The sequence below is a fragment of the Aquila chrysaetos genome, chromosome 2 (genome assembly GCF_900496995.4).
Source record: "Aquila chrysaetos chrysaetos chromosome 2, bAquChr1.4, whole genome shotgun sequence".
Lineage (NCBI taxonomy): Eukaryota > Metazoa > Chordata > Aves > Accipitriformes > Accipitridae > Aquila > Aquila chrysaetos.
In genome coordinates this window covers 45,593,650-45,600,579 of record NC_044005.1, presented here as the reverse complement: position 1 = coordinate 45,600,579, position 6,930 = coordinate 45,593,650, and positions in this window count along the sequence as shown.

The window sequence follows — 6,930 nt, the reverse complement described above, 5'->3', positions numbered from 1 at the left end:
TTTCCAAATTTGACCGGAAGCTGGGACATAATTCTCCACTATTTTGCATTTAACAGGGAAAAAATGCTACTATCATGATAAAGTAGGATTCTGCAACTCCCAGGTTTTAAATATGTAAATACAAGGGCGTTGCTGAAAATCAGACCTAGACAGCAAGATTTTTAACTGAAGTCAAATGAGCTCCACTGATTTACCCAAACCGATTACCCAGATTTGGTCTTTACTAGAAGCTTAATGTGCTTCATGTCTGAACTTCCCAAAGAAATCTGACAGTAACTGACTGACAAGCCCACAGCTGCGTAACAAAGCAGCTTGCAGTTCTCATTTGAAATCATACTTAGTTAAGAAAAGCAAATTCTTCATTCATATAAGCTGTCCTAAATAGGCATAGAGAAGATAATAAAAAGAAAATCATGGATAGCTTTTGCCACATATCCATTTAACTGTCACTTGAAGACAGAATCATGTTTAATTACCACTACAGTGATTACTGATTAATGCTAAATATTTTCATTTCAGCCTTCTGGATACTTTTGATGGTCTTTGTCAATTGTGATTAACCAGATATTTGTTCCAAAATGCCAGATACCAACGAACTCGAGTGCTTCCTGCTCATAAAGAATTTTTTTTCCCTGTCGGTGCTCACAAATTCTACTTAAATAAAGCTTCACCACTGTATCATACATAAAGATTCACAAAACTTATTTCATTGTCAGTATGCAAGAAAGCTCAATAATTTCTCCGGTAAACAGTAGGGCTTAATTTTAACCTCACATATACCAGTGTTATGTATTACTTTTCTTGATCTTGTCCCCTTTTATTTCTGTAGTTGGGGGAGGGATTCTGTCTGAAGACCTCCCAGTACCTCGCTATGGGTCTCATAAAAATGCAAGATGACTACAGAATGATACAGACTTATTCCAAGAGGTTAAGAATGAAAAAATAGCATAAAAAACACTGATATCAGGCAAATCCCAGACAGCTCACCTATTTGGCAAAGAAAGACTCTGTAAGTGGGGAAGAAGTCACAGAAGTTTTGAGTTTGAGTGATTTCAAACAAATGTCTCCAGCCACCCACACTATACCTTAAAGGCAAAAATGGTATATTAAAAAAGCAAGGCTATTCACGCCTCTAGGGCATTTTAGGAAATAAACTCTAGTGAACAAGCAAATCAAGAAGGTTTGTTATGCTGCAAGAGCTAGTTTGAAAGAGATTTCAAAATGTCCTGATTCTAATATAATGAAGGAGGTACTAGGTGACCTCAGCAAGACAATGAAATTGCTGGAAACAGAGGAGACTCTTGAACAAATGGATATGCTGGTAAATGCTGTAAAATGTTCGAGATATAGTCAGCTCCCTGGTTGTAAGAACGCTTCACTTTTTGGCTGATCATCAACTTGTCACAAAGGTGCAATTTAAAAACTTAAACCAAACATGGATTTTTTAAACTCCAGAGTCTTACAGACCTCCTTCTTTAATGTAAATGAGAGAGTCTAAAAGGCTGCTATTGAGGATTGCAGATAATGATACTTATACGGGTGAAACAGCACCCAAAAGGCTTTATAAAAGAAAGAAGCTCTTTGGTTAATATAAAAGAGGATTTCTCCATATGGAACAGCACACCTAGAGTATGAAGAAGAAGAAAACTTTAACAGTTTAGCTATCAATGCTAAATGCTTCATATTTTGGAAAAATTATTTCAGGAGACATTTTCAAATGAGGATCAAAATTATCTGTAAAAATTGTCTGGCTTATCCTGGAGGTGAAAAAAGCTGAAAACCTAAACAAAAATTATTGTACGGGAGAACAAGATAAAAATGACCCTTATTGTCTCCATGGTTTAATTTGGTTACCAAACCATTATCATTAAAATTCAGAGATACTGAATAAAATTATGAAATAAGCACAATGAGCACAGAAATCATTCTTAAAAGGTTGTAAGTAATAGTTGAACAAAAAACCCTCAGCAAGTGTGTATTACAGTAGTCTAATCTCAGGTCCATGAAACACTTAAAAAAGAGTGAAAACTCGCTGAATGTAGTCGATAATAAAATGAAATATTTCAGCCTCAGTTCATTGTTTATAGTGAAGAAAAATCAAATATTAAGCCATTCATTAGAACCATGTGTGGTAGCTCAAGCAAGTGGAATTATCTGGTAAAATCCAGCAACTTTATAATGAACTTCTTGCCCCTCTCTGGTCAAAACAAACCAACCAAGCCAAAAAGTAAAAAGAAATTTTTCAGAAAGATTCCAATGGCCAAGAATAAAACACAGTAACCTAGAACACGTAAAAGGAGAGGGGATAGGATGCAAAACCCAGTGGTAGCATATTTCAAACAGTATGTTAGGGTCACATGTATCAGATCCTCTGTGGGATGAGGCATTAAGAGGCAATTATGACTGGATCATAAAATGGCAAACTAATTCTCATTATAGCAATTACAAGACTTTTCCTCCAAAATTCTGGCACCTATGAAATATCACCTGGTAATTGAAACTGTATTTACTAATTGGTCACAGAAGAGACAAGCTATTGAGTAAAAAAAAAAAGATCAGATCTCAGAAATGTATCTTAATCAGAAGGAAAATAAAAATACTTTCATATCTTGATTGAAAGAAACTGTAGTAAATAGATGATTTCTTACCAGGAGGAAGGGGAAAGGCAAGGGAAAGAGAAAGGGGAACGTTCAATATAAATGTATGCTGTTTGCTTACATTATTTATAATATTTCCAGACAAGAAACAAACTAGGCTAGCTTCATTAGAAAGTATAATGCAAAGGCTGAAGTTTCCATGATCAAGATTATGTCTAGAATATATGATTCATAGCTGGTTTTAAAAGACAAACTGCATAAAAACTATTAAGTTATTTAGTCTAGACTGTAAATATGAAATAACAGCAAAAGACTGAGATAAGATCATGGAGATGATAAACACTTGCTCCCAAACCGTCACACAGGATTCAGTACTATCGAGTTTACAGTACGTGTATTTCTGCATCGTTATCTCACAAAATACATAATATTGCTCCAGATGTCTATATGAAATGCAAAACATTCTGGTTTTCCTTCGTACATACAATATGGGAACACTAGATGGTAAAAATATTTTGAAAATCCATCTTGAAAGCAATAAAAAATTGCTAGAGACAGAACTTGAACAGGACTTATAGACATGTGTATTGGGATTTGGTCCATTTAGAAGATTTAAGATGGGCATGAGGAAGCTACTCTTGTGGTTGCTCTTTGTAGGAAAAAAAAGCAATCTTAAAACCATGGACACAGGCAACAGCTCCCACTATATATTGCTGGAAAAAATTATTAGTACAGTATCTAATAATGGAAGAGTTGACATATTATGTGAGAATAGTGCCAAGCAAATGCTCCAAAACAGACAAAAGTGGTGGTATACCTTGAAAAGAAAAGATGACACAGCAGAAATACTAAGCTTGTGGAGAAGCTTTGATACAGATAGTATAATCACGTGAAACAAAAATAAGCAAAGAACATTCCAAAGGAAAAATAATTGAATTGGTTGTCCTCCTTCTCTGATCTCCTATACTTCTTCTCTTCCAAAGCATTTTCACCTCCTCCATACTAGCAAATAACTCCACGAGAAAGGTCTCAGAAAGCTAATAGAAAAGGTTAAATATTCATACCAAGTTACAGTAGTATTCATATAATTTGAAAACAGAGGATGGCTACACTCAATATACAGTTATGTATTCTCAATCTTGTAGAAAATTGTCTTAATGCCTGCCACAGTAACTACAACGGAAATGTTTTAATGCAAATGGCTAAAAATATATACTTTTTATTTTGAAAACTTCTTCTTTTAATTTCTCAGCCAAAGCATTCTTTTCTTGGTTTCTCTGTTTCTTTTTCCTACTCAACTGCTTCAATGTACAGAGGGCCAATAGACAGTTAACATGCAAAGAGATGCGAAGAAAAATTAGTTTAGTGGGGCAGATCAAAACCAACTTCCTTCAGCACCTTCGCTACTCAGATTAATTTAGGACTACATTATCACATGGGTAAAACTGTTCAGAGGCACATCTTTACTTATTCCAAGGTTTGCAGGTGTAAATTGCAGCTGTATATATGTTTTCAAAGTAGCTAGTACTAGTCAAGACAGTAAAAGTTCTATAATTATTTAAGAAATGGAGATGTTAGATGAAAATAAGGAAGCAAACACACCCTGGCCAAAAAGCTACACATGTGCCAGGAGAAAGAGGGCTCTAATTTGTGTCATTAGAAAGCACATTTGACAGAAACTTTTGCTAATTTTTGTTGAAATTCTCACTTTAGAACTAACCTTTCCCAGCTGTGGTCTTGCCTTCTTTGAGTCAAGAGAGGCAGAAGTCCAGACCTGGGTTGGAATGAGAGCAGAGACGAGTGGAAGCCCTTTGTACCATGTCCAGCCTCTCTACCTGCAAATTTGCTTCCCAGTGGCATGAAGAGGAATTAAAACAGGTGAGGCACCTCTGCTCTGCAGCTCTGGTCTATGAATGCTAAATGCCGTGCTGTTAGTATGGCTGCAAAATCTTGTCATCAGTGAAACAAGTAATTGGTATCCTCTGCACATTTGGAGTTTAGTTTTCTATACGAGAATGAACTGCACTGGGAGTAACACAGTCCCACACAGTATCAAGGTAACCTTCCAAACATCTCCTGCTTTTACAGTCTACAAATTAAGCATCGATACCAGCTTTCAAATGTCTCTCTTCACACTGAAAGAAACAAAGAAGAAGGAAAAAAAATAGTGATACAGTGTGGGACTAGGCAAGAAAATATTTATCAATTTCAGACAGTTTCCATGTCTTGAAGTATTTTGTGTTTCAAAGCACTGCTGAAAGAGCAGTATTAATGGTAAGGTAAAAAAACGCAGTTCTGTCCAATAAACAGTTCAAAATTAAATGGGAAATAGTGTATGTTCTCTTTTCTGCCGTTTCTTTCTGTTCAGACGAGGCCAAATGACCTTGACATTAAGACTCCAAACCATATTTGTGAGATCAGGTTTCCACTCCCAGCCTCTGCTGAAGAACTGCTGTATCATCTTGAGCAAGTCCCTTTCCCTCCTTGCGGCCTCAACATCCGTCTGTACACGAGGGGTAATATGACAGTCATACCCAACTTCGTACAATTTATTACATTTTAAATTGTAAGGCAGAGACTGAGTCTTGCTGCTTGTTCATGTAGACACAGAAACAATCCTATTTTTGTCTTGCTGCTATTCAAAGAATTTTGTTGTCTGCTGTGCCCCTGTATTTGTGCTCGGAGCCTGAACTGCAAGTGCCAATATACTGGGATGAAAGATAATCTCTCGGCATTGCCAGCCTGTCTAGAACAAGGTGATACCTAGAATCATATTAAAAACTCTGTCCCTCTCTTTCTCTCTCTCCCTCTCACACGCATGCACACTAAGCTACCTGTCTGCACCAGTCTGACAGCCAAAGGAAGTTCCAAAAAAGCTTCCAAATTCTTCTGGGATTATCTGAGCCATATCTTGTGAAAGCTTCGTTTCAACAGTTTTATTACAAGCACGAGGATTTATGAGTGCATAAACTGCAAGTTGCCTACTGTACAGCCTATCAAAAATAAAAAAGGAATCAAAAAGGTTTATGAGATCACCATCCTGCAAGTGTAGTGCATTCCCCACCTAAGCAAAGAACTGATCTGCTTCAAGCAATGAGACACATGCTCTGACATCATGGAAATTGCACGTCTCCCGCGCAAGGGATCCAAACAAGTAAAATGGCTGTGGAAAATTGCTGCAAACAGCAGCCAGTGTCTTTTCCTCATATGTCATATTACATGGCATAAGACTGCAAACTATGCTTTAGAAAACAACCCTGCACTACCAAGTGGAGTGTGCCAGCATCTTTCCTGCCCAGCTCTACTATTTTAATGATCAGTGGAGGAATCTAGTGTCATTATCACTCTTCCACTGTGTCATCCTCAACCCTTGGTCTAAAGACCATCCACCAGTATCCTTCAAGAAAGCTAGCAGCAATCCTATTCTACACACATTCTTGATATACAGAGCTGAACCAAATTCATACGCAGCTTAGAAATTTCTAGAATAATCTCTAATATAACTAATTCAGCACAGACCTCCCAGCTATTCTCCAATGCAGGGCTGAGAATAGAACACCTTTTCACAGGACTGCTTTGAGACAATTGTTTGACAAGAGGCTGTTTATAGGACTGCTGTAGACCTAATATTAGAGATGAGGAGGAAAAAATCCCTTCTAACCAATAAAAGGTCAAAAATAAAATAGAAAATGGTTTATATTCTTTTTCCTGCTGTTCCTTTCTTTTCAGGAAAGGCTGAATGACCTTGACAGCAAGGCTCCAGACCATACTTGTGAGATCAGGTTTCCATTCGCAGCCTCTGCTGAAGAATTGTAAGACTTAAGAAGCCTCTGCTGTTGCACAAAGATTGAATTTCATTAACATGAAACAAACAGCCCAGGGTTCAGAATGCTGCAAAGCAGATCAAAAGGTTAATTCTTCCTTTGATGGAACAAGAAAGAGCTTTTAATACTTCGGCATACCCACAATGCTGACAGGATGGTGAGTTTGTCAGTCGCAGACTGAAAGGCGATAGCATGAGCCACTTAGAGGAGAGCTGGGCCTGAGTCCTGCCGGGTGACAAACGTGGGATAAAGCACTTTCACTGACAAACAGCAGAACGCATAAAACACACGAAGATTTCATTGCCAGAGCACGATATTCTCAAATGGAAATAATAGCTCTCTGAAAGGTTTGTTCTGAGAAAAACAGCCCCACTGGGTTTGGGTTACTATGCTGGTGCTCCATCAGTGTCTACAAGATTTCATCCCATGCAGAGAAAACCTGATTACAGGCCTCCTTTTCCCTTTTACTTTTTCCTTTTTTATTTTTTTTTGCGGGGTGGGGAGGGCAA